The sequence below is a fragment of the Canis lupus genome, chromosome 33, assembly GCF_048164855.1.
Source record: "Canis lupus baileyi chromosome 33, mCanLup2.hap1, whole genome shotgun sequence".
NCBI lineage: Eukaryota > Metazoa > Chordata > Mammalia > Carnivora > Canidae > Canis > Canis lupus.
The window spans coordinates 28,345,440-28,361,953 of NC_132870.1; positions in this window are offsets into that span (position 1 = coordinate 28,345,440).

A 16,514-nucleotide genomic window follows, 5' to 3' on the forward strand; every position below is an offset into this window, starting at 1 on the left:
TTTCCTACAAAGGTACACAATGGGTGGGGTGAGGGATCAGCTATTTGTGCTTAATAGTTATCTGAATTCTAGACCAGGGAGAGTTTTATCCAGTGAAAATAAAAATAGATTCAAGAAAAGGTTAAGGACTATGGAAATCACAATTAGGTCTCAGAGAGATGTACCACCTGAGCAGCTGGTCAAAGAATCATACCACTGAGGTTTTGAAGTTGTTTCTCTTTGTGTGCCTTTTCTGGTATGCCACCATCCTTTGAGAATCCTTTCTCTGCCTGGGCAATTTCCTGCCTTTTGATCCACTTCCACAAGGCAGAAGAAGCCAGAATATTCATTCTCCACACTCAGCTCACAGATGGGTTGCAGGCATGAAGCCTAGGTTCCTCCAATCACACACTCATGTGGGATATCAAACCAGAAATGAGCTAAATGACAAGGCAAGGTGAAGACTGCAGGAAATCCTTTTTTGGTTTGTTTTTGCCAAGGTGACAGTTTAGATGTCATCTTTCATTGAAAGAGGACTTTACCTTCATTTTGACTTCAGTCTATACATTTTAGCTAAGTTCTTCTTTCTAGCTTATGTTTTAAATCAGTCAAAAGACCTGATGGGCAAAGCATCTTCTGATGGGATCCCAAACTACCCCTCAAGCAATAATGACTGCCCTGTAAGACTCTGCATAAGTGACCCCAAGACAATGATTTAACCTGAACTTCATGGCCCATGTCCCCACCTACCTTTGTCCCGCATTTCCTTACATAAATTTAGAAGTATTTGAAGACAGTCTTTGAGACATTAGTACCCTGTCTTCCAGGTACTGGCCTCATGGAAATAATCCATTTATTGTTTCACCACCGCTCATCTCTTTACCTTTGTATTTTGTCAGCTGCGAGTGGTCTAAACTTGCCTGTTTGGGACACCCAGAACCAGGTGCTCTTGTACCCTTGGACCTCAGTTACAACATGATCAGAAGATGAAGTTCTGGCATCTCATGTCTAGAGTGAGTGGCATGCATTATAGCACCCGGTTTCATTGAAGCTGTTACTGGCACAATCTCACTATGTGATTTAGGCATTGTTTTTCTGAAATGCCTCGCCTCCAAACCTGGCTCTCTAGTCCTCCAAAGATTCTCTGAGCTATCTACTTTTCCTTGAGAAGTGTCTCTTCTCTTTAAACTAGCAAGGATGTTTGTATTTTTTTTTAACTAAGACCCTCATTAATACAGTAACTGTACTAGTTGGCGAGGGTCGCCATAATTGCCATAGATCCACGGATTCAGTCTTAACCAACAGAAGTTTATTTTCTCACAGTTCTGGAAGCTGGAAGTCTGGGATCAGATGTTGGCAGGGACAGTTTCTTCTGAGGCCTCTCTCCTCAGCCTAGAGATGGCAGTAGAAATAGCTATTCCTTGTGCTTTCACACAGTCTTGCCTCTGTAACCATCTGTGTCCAAATTTCCTCTTAAAAGGATACCAGTCATGTTGGATTAGGGCCACCCTAGTGACCTCAAATTAAATTAATTACCTCGCTAAAGACCTTATCTCCAAATATAATCACATGCTGAGGTACTGGGAGTTAGGACTGCAATATATGAGTTGGAGGTGGGACACAACTCATCATAGTGACCATAGCTGGGCTGGTGATCAGAAGATCAAGAGTTGAGGAGAAGAAATTTAGCACCATACTAAAGAAGAAGTCAATATATATACTTTTCAAATGAGAGTAAAATACTATAACATTTTTATATGAAAAAATATATATGTACTAAAGTTTGCCAAGAGTACAAACATAGATGTAAAAGGGAAAACTGAGCACCTGTTGGATGAGTTTACCAGTGCTAACACCAGACCTAGATAATAAAAATAAAATTTGGTCAAAATTATTTAGATAGTTGACTTAACTTTCTATCTAACGTTGCATAGTGACTTCAGCCTAAGCTCTGTAGTTATTTTAAAAGGAAGAATAGTACATGGATTAAGAACATGGATATTGGAGCCAGTTCCTTGGTTTAGACAAATCACAGCTTGTATCTCAATTTTTTCATCTTAAGTGGGAGTTACTAACAGAATGATTATATAGAAGTCAAATATGTATTACATCCAAAGCACTTAGAATAACTGGCACTCACTAAAGCCTCAACAAGTGGGAGATTTTATCTAAAAAAGAAAAAAATCCCTCAAAAGTTGTAAAGATAAAATACATTTTATTTTTTTAATTTCCCATCCAATATATATCAATGACCAATTGCACTATTTTCCTATCTCTTCAAAGACTTGACCCTCAACCTTCTCCTCACATTTTTTTTATTCTTCCTAAAAGATCCTGTGTAATTGCCATTTTCTCCCTCACTCATTTCTATCCTCACATATATATACACATACATCTTTAGTAACCTCTTATTTTTTTAATTATAAAAACTGCTCAGTTACCTCAGGAAACTCTCTCTTGATCTCTGGCTCCAAAGTCAGAGTCAAGATGTTAAATACATTTTGAAATAATCTGTCCAGATTACACTAATTTTATGGGATCAACTCTAAAACTGAACACTAGATGGCAACATTCCTAAATTGTGCTGTTTTCCTAAGGCTGGGTTGGGAGTATATAATCTTGAATTTCTGAAATATTTTGGCTTTGTTTTAAAAATAGAATAAGCCTTTGGATATCTCCATAAAGGAACTCTCCAGTGACTCATTTTTTTCCAGTGGCTCATTTTTAAAAATTAATTATTCTTGTTCATACCTTGTATAATCACTAATTTTTCCCTTCTAAAAAGAACAGGTGAATCTTGCTTGGTTTTTTTCCTTAAAATAATAGAAATATAAGTTGTGTCTTTTTAAATTATGTTAGATTCTATATGTGGAATTGTAGGTAAATTTAGTTCTCTGACATAACAAATAAGTTTTTATTTAACTCACAGGGATCCAGAAATGATATTTTACATGATAGACATAACAGAAGGATATGCACATTTTTCTCCCGTTCTTTATGTTTTTCTTATGGAATTTTGAGCTCAGAGATGAGAAAAAAATAGAAAATAATAGCTATTAATTTCCTCATAGTAAGGATGAGAAGTGCATTTTCTTTGAAAAGGGAATTATATAAATCTTCTAATTTTCCTTAGGAAATTAAAATATTAACTGGGATCACATCTCTTGTGAAATGTAAAATTTATTAAATAAAAGTACATTTATTGTTGTTAAGGCAAGGAGATTTTATTTATTTATTTATTTTTCTATATTTTTTTATTGGAGTTCTATATGCCAACATGTAGCATAATACCCAGTGCTCATCCCGTCAAGTGCCCCCCTCAGTGCCCCTCACCCAGTCACCCCAACCCCCCCGCCCACCTCCCCTTTTACTACCCTTTGTTCATTTCCCAGAGTTAGGAGTCTCTCATGTTCTGTCACCCTCTCTGATATTTCCCACTCCTTTTCTCTCCTTTCCCCTTTAATCCCTTTCACTATTTTTTATATTCCCCAAATGAATGAGACCATATAATGTTTGTCCTTCTCCGATTGACTTACTTCACTCAGCATAATACCCTCCAGTTCTATCCACGAAGCAAATGGTGGGTATTTGTTGTTTCTAATGGCTGAGTAATATTCCATTGTATACATAGACCACATCTTCTTTATCTATTCATCTTTCGATGGACACCGAGGCTCCTTCCACAGTTTGGCTATTGTGCTGGCTATTGCTGCTGCTATAAAGATTGGGGTGCAGGTGTCCTGCCATTTCACAGCATCTGTATATTTGGGGTAAATCTCCAGTAGTGCAATTGCTGGGTCGTAGGGCAGTTCTATTTTTAACTCTTTGAGGAACCTCCACACAGTTTTCCAGAGTGGCTGCACCAGTTCACATTCCCACCAACAGTGCAGGAGAGTTCCCCTTTCTCCACATCCTCTCCAACATTTGTTGTTTCCTGTCTTGTTAATTTCTCCATTCTCACTGGTGTGAGGTGGGATCTCATGGTGGTTTTGATTTGTATTTCCCTGATGGCAAGTGATGCGGAGCGTTTTCTCATGTGTTTGTTGGCCATGTCTATGTCTTCCTCTGTGAAATTTCTGTTCATATCTTTTGCCCATTTCATGATTGGATTGTTTGTTTCTTTGCTGTTGAGTTTAAAGTTCTTTATAGATCTTGGATACTAGCCCTTTATCTGATATGTCATTTCTTCTCCCATTCTGTAGGTTGTCTTTTAATTTGTTGACTGTTTCTTTTGCTTACAGAAGCTTTTTATCTTGATTAAGTCCCAATAATTCATTTTTGCTTTTGTATCCCTTGCCTTCATAGATGTATCTTGCAAGGAGTTGCTGTGGCCAAGTTCAAAAAGGGTGTTTCCTGTGTTCTCCTCTAGGATTTTGATGGAATCTTGTCTCACATTTAGCTCTTTCATCCATTTTGAGTTTATCTTTGTGATGGTGTAAGAGAATGGTCCAGTTTCTTTCTTCTACACGTGGCTGTCCAATTTTCCCAAAATCATTTGTTGATGACACTGTCCTTTTTCTAGTGAATAGTCTTTCCTGCCTTGTTGAATATTAGTTGACCATAGAGTTGAGGGACCATTCTCGGGGTTCCACTGATCTATGTGTCTGTTTTTGTGCCAGTACTACACTGTCTTGATCACAGCTTTGTAGTACAACCTGAAATCCGGCATTGTGCCATGTGCCAATACTACAATGGTGATGCCCCCAGCTCTGGTTTTCTTTTTCAATATTCCCCTCATTATTTGGGGTCTTTTCTGATTCCACACAAATCTTAAGATGATTTGTTCCAACTCTCTGAAGAAAGTCCGTGGTATTTTGATAGGGATGGCACTGAATGTGTAAATTGCCCTGAGAAGTATTGGCATTTTCACAATTTTAATTCTGCCAATCCATGAGCATGGAATATTTATCCATCTCTTTGTGTCTTCCTCAATTTCTTTCAGAAGTGTTCTATAGTTTTTAGGGTATAGATCCATTACCTCTTTGGTTAGGTTTATTCCTAGGTATCTTATGCTTTTGGGTGAAATTGTAAATGGGATTGACTCCTTAATTTCTCTTTCTTCAGTTTCATTGTTAGTGTATAGAAAAGCCACGGATTTCTGGGCATTGATTTTGTATCCTGCCACACTGCTGAATTGCTATTTGATTTCTAGCAATCTTGGGGTAGGGTCATTTGGGTTTTCTATGTACAGTATCATGTCATCTGCAAAGATGGAGAGTTTGACTTCTTTTTTGCCTATTTGAATGCCTTTTATTTCTTTCTGTTGCCTGATTGCTGAAACTAGGCCTTCTAGTACTATGTTGAATAGCAGTGGTGAGAGCGGACATCCCTGTCGTGTTCCTAATCTTAGGGGAAAGGCTCCCAGTGTTTCCCCATTGAGAATGATATTTGCTGTGGGCTTTTCATAGCTGGCTTTTAAGATGCTGAGGAATGTTCCCTCTATCCCTATACTCTGAAGAGTTTTGATCAGGAATGGATGCTGTATTTTGTCAAATGCTTTCTCTGCATCAATTGTGAGGATCATATGGTTCTTGTTTTTTCTCTTGATGATATCATCTATCACATTGATTGCTTTATGAGTGTTGAACCAGCCTTGCACCCTGGGGATAAATCCCACTTGGTCATGGTGAATAATCTTCTTAATGTATTATTGGATCCTATTGGCTAGTATCTTGTTGAGAATGTTTGCATCTGTGTTCATCAGGGATATTGGTCTATAATTCTCCATTTTGGTGGGGTCTTTGTCTGGTTTTGGAATTAAGGTGATGCTGGCCTCATAGAACGAGTTTGGAAGTATTCCATCCCTTTCTACCTTTCAGAACAGCTTTAGTAGAATAAGTATTGTTTTTTCTTTAAACATTTGATAGAATTCCCCTGGGAAGCCATCTGGCCCTGGACTTTTGTGTCTTGGGAGGTTTTTGATGACTGCTTCACTTTCCTCCCTGGTTATCAGCCTGTTCAGGTTTTCTATTTCTTCTTGTTTCAGTTTTGGTAGTTTGTGGTTTTCCAGAAATGCATCCATTTCTTCTAGATTGCCTAATTCTAGCTGCTCATAATATGTTTTTAAAATCATTTGTATTTCCTGGGTATTGGTTGTGATCTCTCTTTTTCATTCATGATTTTATTAATTAGAGTCTTTTCTCTTTTGTTTTTAATAAGGCTGGCTAATGATTTATGTATCTTATTAATTCTTTCAAAGAACCAACTCCTGGTTTTGTTGATCTGTTCTACAGTTCTTCTGGTCTCTATTTCATTGAGTTCTGCTCAAATCTTTATTAAATCTTCTTCAGCTTGGTGTAGGTTTTATTTGCTGTTCTCTCTCCAGTTCCTTTAGGTGCAAGGTTAGCTTGTGTATTTGAGTTTTTTCCAATTTTTTGAGGGATGCTTGTATTGAGATGTATTTCCCTCTCAGGACTGCTTTTGCTGTATAAGATTTTGAACAGTTGTATCTTCAATCTCATTAGTTTCCATGAATCTTTTTAATTCTCTAACTTACTGGTTGACCTTTCATCTTTTAGCAAGATGGTCTTTAACCTCCACGTGTTTGAATTTCTTCCAAATTTCTTCTTATGATTGAGTTCAAGTTTCAAAGCATTATGGTCTGAAAATATGCAGGGGACAATCCCAATCTTTTGGTATTGGTTGAGACCTGATTTGTGACCCACTATGTGGTCTATTCTGGAGAAAGTTCCGTGTGCACTTGAGAAGAACGTGTATTCAGTTGCATTTGGATGTAAAGTTCTGTAAATATCTGTGAAATCCATCTGGTCCGTGTATCATTCAAAGCTCTTGTTTCTTTGTAGATGTTGTGCTTGAATATATGTCGTTTGCAGGAACTGCTGTATTGAAGTCTCCTACTATTGGTGTATTATCATTTAAGTATGTCTTTAGTTTGGCTATTAATTGATTGATATACTTGGCAGCTCCCACAATCAGGGCATAAATATTCATGATTGTTAGGTCCTCTTGTTGGATAGATACTTTAAGTATGATATAGTGTCCCTCTTCATCTCTTACTACAGTCTTTGGGATAAACTTTATCTGAAAATGACGATTGCTACCCCTGCTTTCTTTTGAGGATCATTTGAATGATAAATGGTTCTCCAATCTTTTATTTTCAGGCTGTGGTGTCCTTAGGTCTAAAATGAGTCGCTTGTAGACAGCAAATAGATGGGTCTTGCTTTTTTATCTAGTCTGAAACCCTGCGTCTTTTGATGAGATCATTAAGCCCATTCACGTTCAGAGTTACTATTGAAAGATATGAATTTAGTGTCATCATAATACCTATTCAGTCCCTGTTTTTGTGGGTTATTTCTTTGGGCATCCTCTTTCTTTTACAGAGTCCCTCTAAACATTTCTCGTAGAGCTGGTTTGGTGGTCACATATTCTTTAAGTTTCTGCCTATCTTGGAAGCTCTTTATCTCTCCTTCTATTCTGAATGAGAGCCTTGCTGAATAGAGTATTCCTGGCTGCATGTTCTTCTCATTTAAGACCCTGAATATATCCTGCCAGCCCTTTCTGGCCTGCCAGGTCTCTGTGGAGAGGTCTCCTGTTAATCTAATATTTCTCCCCATATAAGTTAGGGATCTCTTGTCTCTTGCTGCTTTAAGGATTTTCTCTTTATCTTGGAATTTGCAAGTTTCACTATTAGATGTCAAGGTGTTGAACAGTTTTTATTGATTTTAGGGGGGATCTCTCTATCTCCTGCATCTGAATGCCTCTTTCCCTCCCCAAGTTAGGGAAGTTCTCAGCTATGATTTGTTCAGATATGCTTTCTGGTCCTCTGTCGCTTTCGGTGCCCTCTGGCACCCTAATTAAATGTAGATTTTTCCTTCTGAGGCTGTCATTTATTTCCCTTAACCTTTCCTCATTGCCTTTTCAGTGTTTTTCTCTTTTTTCCTCAGCTTCCTTCCTTGCCATCAACTTGTCTTCTATGTCACTCACTCTTTCTTCTACCTCATTAACCCTCGTTGTTAGGACCTCCAGTTTGGATTGCATGTCATTTGATTTTTAATTTCAGCCTGATTAGATCTAGATTCTGCAGTCATGAAGTCTCTTGAATCCTTTATGCTTTTGTCCAGAGCCACCAGTAGCTTTATAATTGTGCTTCTGAATTGTCTTTCTGACATTGAATTATAATCCAAACTCTGTAACTCTGTGGCAGAGAGTACTGTTTCTGATTCTTTTGTGGTGATTTCTTCTTTCTAGTCATTTTGCTCAGTGCAGAGTGGCTTGTTAGAAGCACAAACTCTTCTCTCTGTAGCATTCCAGCTGTTCTCTCTTTAAATCTCAGGTCAAATTCATAGGTTTTCAGGATGATTTGAAAGTTATCCTATGACTTTAAGTTTAGCAGGTCTACTGCCTCGAATCCTCAGTCCTTGAGGACATGCACTCACTATTTAAACCCCTTCAATATGCAATACTTTCATCTGCCTTGCACCTTACATTCTTACTGAGAAACACTCTTCCTGGGATCTTGACCTGAAGACATCATTAAGAAAATAAAGAGACGCACAGCAGAAAGAGTCATGCCCTTGTCCCAGGGAAGCCTCGGCAAGGAGCTTTTAATACGAAGTTCATTTAGGAGTCCAGGAAGAAAAGGACAAAGGATATGAACAGTAAACTAAAGAAAAATGGAAAAAGCCACCTCCCACATGAAGAAAGTTGAAAATTAAAAGCATTTAAAAAAGCAAAAGTGGGACACCTGGGTGGCTCAGCAGTTGAGCATTTGCCTTCAGCTCAGGGTGTGATTCCTGGGTCCAGGGATCAAGTTCCACCCACATCAGTTTGCCTCTCCCTCTGCCTATGTCTCTGCCTGTGTCTCTCATGAATAAATAAATTTAAAATCTTAAAAAAAAAAAAAAAGCAGGGCAGCTCTGGTGGCGCAGCGGTTTAGCGCCGCCTGCGGCCAAGGGCGAGATCCTGGAGACCCTGGATTGAGTCCCACGTCGGGCTCTCTGCGTGGAGCCTGCTTCTCCCTCTGCCTGTGTTTCTGCCTCTCTCTCTCTGCATCTCTATAAATAAATAAAATCTTTTAAAAAAAAAAAAGTAAAATTTCTTTATCTAAAAACAGATAAAGGGGGGGATCCCTGGGTGACTCAGCAGTTCAGCACCCACCTTTGGCCCAGGGCATGATCCGGGAGTCCCGGGATCAAATCCCACGTCCGGCTCCCTGCGTGGAGCCTGCTTCTTGCTTCTCCCTCGGCCTGTGTCTCTGCCTCTCTCTCTTTCTCTGTGTCTCTCTTATTTACTTATTCATGAGAGACACACACACACAGAGAGAGGCAGAGACACAGGCCGAGGGAGAAGCAGGCTCCACGCAGGGAGCCCGATGTAGGACTCGATCCTGGGTTTACTGGATCACGCCCTGGTCTGAAGGCGGCGCTAAACTGCTGAGCCACCCGGGCTGCCCAAATAAATAAAATCTTTAAAAAAAAGAATTATTAAAAAATAAAAATAAAAACAATGCTTGGTTTCCCCCCTCCTTATATTGATTAATAGAATATACTGTCAGAACAGTTCAAAATCCCAGCTCAGAAATTGGCCTGCTACGTGATCCTGGTCAGATATTTTTTACCTCTCTTTTCTGCAATTTCCTAACCTGTGAAATGGGATTAATCTGGAAAATGAGGGCTAAATGAGTTAATATAAGTAAAGTTCTTAAAAGAGTACTTCATTGAAATGATAGTTCTTCAGGAATATGGAGTTAAATAAAATATATTATTTTTTAAATGTTTTAAAGAGTACTTGGCACATGTTTATCTAATGTATGTAGCAGTAATGTTAGCACTATATAAATGTTACCTAATATAACAATTCTAACTTAAACACAGATTGGAGGATTGGATATAGAATATATACTGAAACAAACACTGAAATTATTTAAATTACAATGGAATTAAACAATGAAATTAAAGGTAAGCAGGCAATACGAGACCAATAGGAATAATCTGATCTAAAAAAGAAGCAAAGGATTTTCTAGAAATGTAATTATTAAATTAGAAAAAATCAATAAGAAGATTAAACAGGTTTTAAGACACCTAGATATAAGGGCAGCTGGGTGCCTCAGTGGTTGAGCAGCTGCCTTTGGCTCAGGTCGTGATCCCAGGGTGCCCACAAGGAGCCTGCTTCTTTCTCTGCTTATGTCTCCACCTCTCTATCTGTGTCTCTCATGAATAAATAAAATATTTTTTAAAAGACACATAAAAATAAATTCAGATATATCAATAATCTTCATAAAAATAAATGAACTAAACTCACCAGTTAAATGATAGATTGCTCAATTGTATTAGGAAATCCAGTCAAATACTGTTTAGAAGAGAGGGACATAAAACATAAGGACATATAAAAGTTGAAAGTAAAAGTAAATGAAAAGACATACTTGGCAGGTATTAGCTAAAGGAAAGTTTGATGGCATGTTAGCATTGAAATAGGTTTTATGACCAAACAGAAATCAAAAAACCCAAAACATTATTAAACAAGATTGAGTTCATCAAGAGTATATAATAATTTTAATTTTGTATGCGTCTGATAGGACAGGCTTAAAAATATAGAACAATAAGTAATAGAATTATAGAAAGATATTAACAAATCTACCACATAATCCAAGGTTTAATATCCATCCATTAACTTTACTCAGTGAATATATATGGGTGCCTGCATGCTAAGAAGTCCTACTTATTGGTGATACGGCTATGAATAAAACAAACAAAAAAATCCTCAAGCTTTTTGTAGCTCTTTTTATAATGGAAGGAGAGAACAAAATATACAACTAAATAAAACCTTGTAAAAATATACCCCAAATCTCATGAATTCTGAGATTATGGAATGGAAAATTTGCTTCCATCTACCAACAGAACCCCACAGGTAGAACAAAGGAAGGATGGAGACTAAAGCTTTTATCTTCTGAGGTTGGGAAATGGTATCTGGGACAGGTAGAGTGGGGGGAGCCAAGCAGAAAAAAAACACGAAACCCAGAGGGAAGGTGTTCAGTAATCTCCCAACTCAATATTCCCAAAGTGGGCCCAGACAACTGGCATGCTTGAGCCAGGAATTTCCTGGAACCATTGCTTTCCTGAAGTCCAATCAGCTACAGACAGAGTTGCTCCCAACAATGTGTAAGCTGGAATGGATAATCACCACCAGATGGTGCCAAACTGCAGTGGGGACCAGGATGGATGCGGACATTGAAGCAACAACCCCAGCACTGTGCAGGCTTTCCTACTCATTTTGTTAATCTTACTCTGAAAGACAGGAAGAAATAAATCAAAGACAAGGGTGGAAAAGAAGACAAAGGGTTTCATTATTTCACAAATGATAACGATAATCTTCTTAAAACTCTAAAAGACAACTTACAGTAAGACATACGAGTTTACTGTGAGATCAATATGCAAAACTCAACTGCGTTTCTATAAAATCTGATAAGCACTCAGCAAACATTTCTATAACAAGCACATAAAAAACATAATTTAAAAAGATTTTCCATTTAAATAGCTCAAATATAAGATGTTTAAAATTAAATCTACTAGATGTATAAGGCTGGTACAGGAAAAAAGAAACTATGAAATATTATAAAAGGACACTCAGAAGACCTAAATGAATGGAGAAATATGCTATGTTTGTGGAAAGGAAAGTTCAACTTTTTTTTAAAAAGTGAAGTCTCATCAATGTGCAGAAATCTGTTGTATTTCTATATGCCAATAATGAAGCAGTAGAAAAAGAAATCAAGGAATCAATCCTATTTGCAATTGCACCAAAAACTAAGATATCTAGGAATAAACTCAACCAAAGAGGTAAAAGATGTGTACTCTTAAAACTATAGATCACTTATGAAAGAAATGGAAGAGGACATAAAGAAATGGAAAATCATTCTGTGCTCATGGATTGGAAAAACAAACATTGATAAAACGTCTATACTACCCAAAGCAATCTACACCTCTAGTATACTCCCTATGAAAATACCACCAGCATTTTTCACAGAACTAGAACAAACAACCCTAAAGTTTGTATGGAACCACAAAACCCTGAATAGCCAAAGCAATTTTGAAAAAGAAAAACAAAACTGGAGGCATCACAATTCTGGATTTCAAGATCTGTTACAAAGCTGTAGTCAAGACAGTATGGTACTGGCACAAAGACACATAGATCAATGGAACAGAATACAGTATCCAAAAATGGACCCAAAACTAAATGGTCAACTAACTTTCGACAAAGCAGGAAAGAATATCCAATGGAAAAAAGACAATTTATTTTTTGGTGTGGGGAAAACTGGATAGCAACATGCAGAAGAATGAAACTGGAACACTTTCTTATATCATACACAAAAATAAATTCAAAATGTATGAAAGACCTAAATGTGAGATAGGAATCCATCAAAACTCTAGAGGAGAACACAGGCAGAAACCTCTTTGAGCTCAGCCACAGCAACTTCATGCTAGACACATCTCCAAAGGCAAGGGGAAAAAATGAACTATTGGGACTTCATCGGGATAAAAATGTTCTACACAGCAAAAGAAGCAATCAACAAAACTAAAAGGCAGCCTATGGAATGGGAGAAGATATTGGCAAACAACGTATTTGATAAAGGGTTAGTATCCAAAATCTATAAAGAACTTATAAACTCAACACCCAAAAAACAAATAATCCAATTAAGAAATGGGTGCAAGGGGCAGCCCGGGTGGCTCAGCGGTTTAGCGCCGCCTTCAGCCCAGGGCGAGATCCGGGAGACCCGAGATCAAGTCCCACGTCGGGCTCCCTGCATGGAGCCTGCTTTTCCCTCTGCCTGTGTCTCTGCCTCTCTCTCTCTCTGTCTCTCATGAATAAATAAATAAAATCTTAAGAAAAAAAAAAAGAAATGAGTGGAAGATGTGAATAGACACTTTTCCAAAGAAGACATCCAGATGGCTAATGGACACATGAAAAGGTGCTCAACATCACTCATCATCAGGGAAATACAAATCAAAACCATAATGAGATACCACCTCACACTTGTCAGAATGGCTAAAATTAACAAATCAGGAAATGACAGATATTGACAAGGATTCAGAGAAAGAGGAGCCCTCTTGCACTGTTGATGGGAATGCAAACTGGTGCAGCCACTCTGGAGAACAGTATGGAGGTTCTTCAAAAAGTTTGTTTATAGCAGCATTATCAACAATAGCCAAACTATGGAGAAGAGCCCAAATGTCCATCGACTGATGAATGGATAAAGAAGACGTGGTATATATATACACAATGGAATATTACTCGGCCATCAGAAAAAGAAATTTTGCCATTTGCAATGATGTGGATAGAGCTAGAGTGATTATACTAAATGAAATAAGTCAAAGAAAAATACTATACGATCTCTTCATATGTGAAATTTAAGAAACAAAACAGATGAACATATGGGAAAGGAGAAAAGGAGAAAAGAAGGGAAACAAGCCATAAGAGACTCTTAATGATAGAGAAAACTCCAGGGTAGTTGGAGGGAGGTGGGTTGGGAATGGGGAAGATGGGTCATGAGTATTAAAGAGGGCACTTGTGATGGGCACAGTGTATTGTATGTAAGTGATGAATCACTGTATTCTACTCCAGAAACCAATATTGCACTGTATGTCACTAACATTTAAGTTACAAAAAAATTAAGTGCTAGGGTCAGGGCCAATTACATTGTTACATTGGTTCATGTGGTCTTTAGCACACCCCTCTGCAATGGGTGTTAACCACATTTTGCAGGTGAGGAACTTGAGGTGAAGAAAGTTGCGCTGAGCCCCATATCAGTGATCTGTAGAAGTGGGACTCCCACTCTGCCAAGCACAAACCCAGGATAGATCCTGATTCAGCTACTTCCTGTTTTTCCAGCCACCAGCAGTTTGTGGGTCACTTAAATCTGAGGAGTAACAGTTTCTTCAGGTGGACATAATAAGGAGGTCCACAAAATTTAGCAAGAATTACCATGTGGCATTGCTTAGACTAGCAGCAATAAACAAAATAACAAAACAAAAACCCTACCTGAAATGTCCACTAGCAGCTGATTTACTGAGGTGATGTGGTGTATATTATATGGTGAAGTATATTAAATTAAGTCAACTAAATACATTAATATATTCAATTTCATAATTAAATATATTGAATTAAATTGGATGTATTAAGTAAGTGTTGACAGCAGAAGATGCTCATAATAAAACTTAAGTTACAAAAAAGTACTTACTGGGTGACTTTTGGGTTAAATATGATAATAAATATAACTAATATCTATACAAATATAAATAATACAATAAAAATGGAATTCTCCCAAAATTGACCAGTAGAGCTAATATAATTCCAGGTATCAACAGAAGTTTTTGTGAAACATGACAGCTGATATTGATATGTTATATGGCAAAGGGAAGTATCCAAGGCGCTCCTTAATAATAAGAGGGAAGTTGGCCAACCAGACACTGAAACTAATGATGAAGTCATGATAATTGATAGTGTTGCTTTGGCAAAGGGAAAACCAAATGACTAGTTGAACAAGAGAGCCCAGAAAGATTCAAGAACATATGGAAAGTTGATATATGACAGATGTGGCCATGCTGATCAGTGATGAAAGTTCAAACTTAGATTAAAGAAACAGATGAGTTTCTACTAATAATAAATAAATAAATAAGAAAGAAGGAAGAATTTTCCCATATAGTAGAATTTCATGCAGAAGGAATGATGGAAAAAAAAAAAAAGAAGGAATGATGGAGGTAGAAAATCACCATTTGGCAAGCATTGTAGAAAAATTGACTCAGGCAAAATTATCAATGGATTCCAAAACTATTGGGTTGATATTTGATGAAGAACAGGATAGTTACATAGTCTTAAAGATCTCTCCACAAATTACTTATTATTTACAATGGGGGAAATAGTGCTTATAAAGTGGATAAACCTGGAAGACATCATCTTAACCAACAAATCCAAGTTGCCATCACCAAAAATGGAGAAAAATGACATATGGGTTTCCTGAGTGTTGCACTGAAAAGGACATGACCTCACTTACATAGTAATCCTGCCAAAAATTCACAACCTAAATCTAATTATGAAGAAACATTCTATGAAGAAACCCCACACTGAAGGACAGTCACAAAGTAATTGGCCTGAACTGTTAAAAAATCTGAAGGTCAAAAAACACAAAGACTGAGGAACTGTTCCAGATCAAGTGAAACTGGAGAAAACTAAACAGAATATGTGACCCTGACCTGGATACTTTGGTAGGGGATGTGGGCTATGGCCATGGAGGAGTGGAGTGGGACAGCTATAAAGCATATTTTATTAGGGTAAACGTGAAAATTTGAACGTGGACTGTAGATAATTGAGTAACATAAGCAGTGTTAAATTTTCTGATTTTGATAACTGAGTGTGTTTAATACTTATTTTTAGAAAACATACACCCAAGTATTTAGAGGCAAAGAAGCATGCTATATGCAATTTATTCTCAAATGCTTCAGAAATAACACTATGCATAAGAGAAAGAGAACCAGAAAACAAATATGGCAAACTGATCATTGCTGAATCTATTGAAGGGTATGCAGGAACTTTTTTGTAATATTTTTAAAACTTTTCTGTGCTTTAAATTCTTTTAAAACAAAAAGTTAAAAAATAGCAAGAGAATGATAAATACAAAACCTCTGGGAGGGAGGAGAAACCAGAGAATACGAAAGGGAAGAACACAGGTAGATGTAACAGTACTATTATGTTCCAGTTCCTAAATTAAACAATGGGATTGTGGACATTCATTTTATTATTTAGCTTTAACAATGATATATACTATATATTTTGTCCATATCAAATAATATATTTTTAAAAAGAGTAAAACAAAAGAGTAAACGGGAATTCAGTAGGTTAAAGGTCTACCTTCAGTTCAGGTCATGATCTCAGGATCCTGGGATTGAGCTCCCTGCTCAGTGGGGAGTCTGATTCTCCCTCTTTCTCCACCTGCTTGTGCTTGCTTGTGTGCTCTCTCTCTCAAAAAATAAATAAATAAATAAATTTTTAAAAAGAGAATGAAAGAGAAAACGAAAAACATAATACAGCATGAATCAGGTATCTGATGAGCTATGTGTATGTGTGACCCACATGCCCTTGAGCATGCTTCTTTTCTTTCCTGCAGTTCACTTTCTTCACCTATGGAAAGGAGATAAAAGACCCACTGTGCATTTTGGTTGAAAGGGCTTGGCAGTTAGTGCTCATTAAGTGGCAACTGCTTTTTTATTTGCTCTGATAAGGCAGAGATAAAGGGAGTACACCTATGGCAGTAGGCTTGGTTAAAGTGATAAAGGTTTCAAATCGTCTATATAGCCAATTGGAAAAGAGGGTATCTAGGGAGTAAAATTGAGCTCATGTTGGAAATCCATCAAATAATTACAAAGCCAGTGAGCTCTGTGTATCTTTTTCCAAACTGTGCTTCATAATCTAGAAGTAAGCTTTGGAAAAAAACAAAAACAAAAAAACAGATATTTAGGTTGGAAGGTCTAGAGGAAGGTCAATGAAGCAAAAAGTCTGCTGAGTATGAGGCAGGTTTAACTGGTCAG